Genomic DNA, 4114 nt, shown 5'->3' on the forward strand with positions numbered 1-4114 from the left:
TATCTGTGATTTCACATGCGACTTGGCTGCATATACTTTGCAAAGGAAAGAGGGATTCATCCCTATCTTCTGGAACAGTTTGAACTTAGGCTACATTTTCTTGTCGGTTCGTGTATTATATTGATGTTCAAAAGGCTTGGCAGCAATCACTAGCCATTAATCTTAAGCAGGAAGGTAATTGGTTTGGCAAAATGGATACACACACTCCATGGTTCTGGGACTAATAGGAATGCTTGTAGGCGATTTGAAAGATGGGGACAGTAGCAGTAAGATGCGTTTTTGTTCCCCACCATATCGACCAGGAATGGAGTTTTAGATTTGAGAGATGGGAAGATCAAGAGAATGGAAAATAGTAGGTCAAACTTGCCAACCTCTCTCTTTAATGCACTTTAAGGTGGCCACCTGTCTTATCAAATTTGAGATTTCGTCCTGATAAATTTAAAAAAATATTTAGGGCCCGTTTGGGTTGCAGGAATAGGGGTCTGGGATCAGAATCAGAATGGGTCAACTGTTTGGTTGAGCGGAATCAGAATCCCATTCATATTTCTGGCGGAATGGCATTTCCCCATTTGAGGTGATATCTCATTCTAGCTGATTTCAATTTCTTTCATTCTGATTTCAATTCTGATAGATTTTGATTCTGATTTAGATTATGAATCAAATGGATCCTTATTTCCAACTTCCAAGATTTAAAATGAAGATTAGAAGTTTTTCTTTTTCTTTTTATTTATAGGATGAGAACTACGTGGTTTGGTTATGCAGTAAGCTGTACCCACACTAACAATATCTGTCTGCAATTATTTTGTTTTTTACTTTTTAAGAAATTAATGAAGTCCTTAAAATGGATTTCGTAAAATGTCTTACCGTATTCGTATTTCGTTTTAAAATATTTTATCAGAAACTAAGCCTTAAAAGAAAAGAAATTGACTTCCTAAGCCAAATTGCAAAATTCTTCAAGATACATAGGCCGTTGTTTTGCTAATTGTTTATGAATGCATTGTCAAAAGTCCAGCCCAGTTGAGCAGTCTAGCTTCTTCCTCAGATATCTCTCTCTCTCTTACTTGAATATCATCAAAATGCTAACCTACCAGTCTACCACCCATTCTTCTCTAGACATAGAATACAATGGACTCACTCATAATTTATGTCTAATGACTTTCTGAATTTATTTATATAGATACTTAATCTCCACATCACACGCGCTTTCCATACGATCATTATAATATCTTAACTAGTAAATTAATTATATTTATCCAAACTCTTTAAAAAAATGCACTTGTCATTATAATACAAACCAACAACCAACCATCAGAGATTTTATCTACGCCTTTTCTCTACTAGTTATTGCATATTCAGATATACTTTATAATTTTTAAATTCTAAGTATTTAATGAACCATATCTCATAAGTAATAGCACTGACTTACCACCATTAGACATGCCGCCCGCAGCACGGCATGAACTTGAATCGGCTCGGCATGATGATCTATGGGCCGTGTCAGGCCTGGCATGATCATGTAAGTTATGTTGGGTTTGGAATCTTAGGTCCATGGGCCAGTACGGTATGACATGATTGAACGGGTTGTGTCACCCACATATATAAGCAATTTTATACACAGAATTCATATAAAATTAAAAATTTAAGTTTTTTTTGTCAATTTTTCTAAATAAATAACTTTGGCCCAATATACAGCCCAACCCGGCTCAACACTCGGCCCATGAGGCAGCCCAACCTGTGGCACGGGCACATATTTTTTACTGGGTCGTGGGCCAGACTGACCCTCAAAATTTTCACCAAGGAGAGCGGCACGGCCCGTAATGGCCCACTTTACCCAATTAAAATGCTTGCCACGTTTCTTAGAAGGGTCCCACATTTAATTATCCCACAATCGACGTCACTTGATATGATATGTCCTTTCAATCCACATATCACGCGCGAGAATTTTCTACAATCAACAAAAACCCACACGTAATTACGTAGACTCCAAACAGTGGAATTTGGATGTTGGAAAAGAAAAGAGAAAAAAGAGAAGAGTAAAGCCTTTATTCAAGAAAACAAACTAAATGACACCACCACCCTTGAAAATTATTGAGGGAGGTGGGCCCCGCAACTGCACGAGGGATGGAATGTTGCTGCCTGCTGCTTTATGTTTATCTGATCTTATTGTAATGATTCATTGAGATTCAGATTCAGTCTTCTGTTGCATCCATTCGTAAAATAACTTAATAGTAAAAAATTTACATTTATTACTGTTATTAAGAATTTATCATAGCCGACTGAATTGAATGGTTAAGATTAAAACGCCGGTATCTTACGTGCATGAGATGGACTGATAATGTCCATTTAAGAAAGATGGAACCCATTATTCATTATGAGTTTGCAAAAAGGGTTTTCGGATCAGGTGGCCTGGTGGGGTCAGGAATAATCAAATGGGTGTGGGTTTGGGCTGGTAACAGGTAATCTACGCAAAATTGAATTGAGAATCCGGTCAACGGGTCAAGTGCCTAGGCCGGGTTCATATATCCAGATTCCAACCTTATCATATATATACATTGGTACTATCTAGTTCCATTCAAATTTTATGTTTATATTATTTATCATTGGAAATTTGGAAGATACCCACCGAGTCCAGAGTTCAGAGCTGGACCCTTGACTTAATAAGAGGTTTTAAATGTGTGGACCCGAGATGGGACATGGACTGGCTTATCGTCGGGTTAGTAGGATGTTTGTGGGCCCAGGCCATGAAAAAGCCCAATACATGATCTGGTGACTCCAAACCTCTAATTGCATTAATGTATTCGTTGGTAAGGTCAAAGTCAACCTAATCAGACGAGGACCCATTACGCGGGGACCACTTGTCAATGGCCTCTAGTTATGTTATAGTGGAGTGTGGGACCATAGGAGAAAATAGGCCAATAGAGAAGCTCATCTACGTGTCAGCATTTTAGAATTAGTATGGATCATCTATCTATCAATCCAACCATGAACCATCTATCTATCTGATGAGTAACGTATGAATCTGTGAGACTCAAGACTGTCACCGTCACGGTAGGGTTGCGTTAACGGTACTACCACCGCCCTCTGGGCCCCTGGCCACACAAAAATAGATCCATTACCATTGTTATCCTCTTAGGGTCGTCGTCGTCTTCGTTCACATCTCACCAAATTCGTTTATTACTCCCACCAGCATTGTTTATGCTTTCCCGCGCATGGTGCGTAAGTACGCACCCTCTTCCTTTCTAATCTTCTTATCCATATATCGTTTTCATTTTCATGCACCTTTATTCAAATTTAGGGTAAATTGCAGATTAATACTACTCTTACTTTAAGGTCCTGTTTAGTTTTTGGTAAGTTATTTATTCAGGTAAGTGTTTCTTAGAAAAACTTATCTGTACAAGTGTATTATTCATTTTCTTTTATTTCACATGTAAATAAGGCAATGGCCATTTTAGCCATAAAAATCCATTACTAAAAGGGACATTTTTGTCTCATTCAAGTGTTGCCAACTTTCCTCTTTAAGTGGAAAAGTAATTTACCCACCTAAGAGGAAAATAAACTTTCCTTGATCCCCACATAAATCTGGAAAAAGAACACCTCCTAAAATGTGTTAGTACAAAATCTAAATTCAAGAAGCTATGAGTTTAATGTAAAATTATTAACTGACGTTAGAAATGACACAAATACCCTTCAAGTTTTGAGTGGACAAGAGAACCATCATTTTGTAATAGACAAAATATCTATGTTTAAATCCCTTTTCATCAAGGTGCCAGCCAGTTGGTTGGTAAGGTATCCTGTTGGTCCTAGCAGAGACTTAGGATTAAATCCTGCTTGCACCTAGGTTAAGGGGTTGTCGGTTGGGGGATGAGCTATCCCCCATTATGTAGCCCTTTAAAAAAAATCTTTTTTCATTGCAATTGCTCATTAGCAACACTATTTGCTTTATACCCTATCCTATTTGTCGACAATCAAAGATTAAATAGTCTCAAAAATATTAAAAAAAGGTAGTTTTGATATTTTCAAAAAAATTAATTTGTCCATGCCATCACATGATACAAATAATTGAATGACTGATGTTTTCGATTCACCGTTGGCCCAGGTGGTTGGACTGTTTGGC

This window comes from Nelumbo lutea, chromosome 6, assembly GCF_056320005.1.
Source record: "Nelumbo lutea isolate HS-2025 chromosome 6, American lotus-T2T, whole genome shotgun sequence".
Lineage (NCBI taxonomy): Eukaryota > Viridiplantae > Streptophyta > Magnoliopsida > Proteales > Nelumbonaceae > Nelumbo > Nelumbo lutea.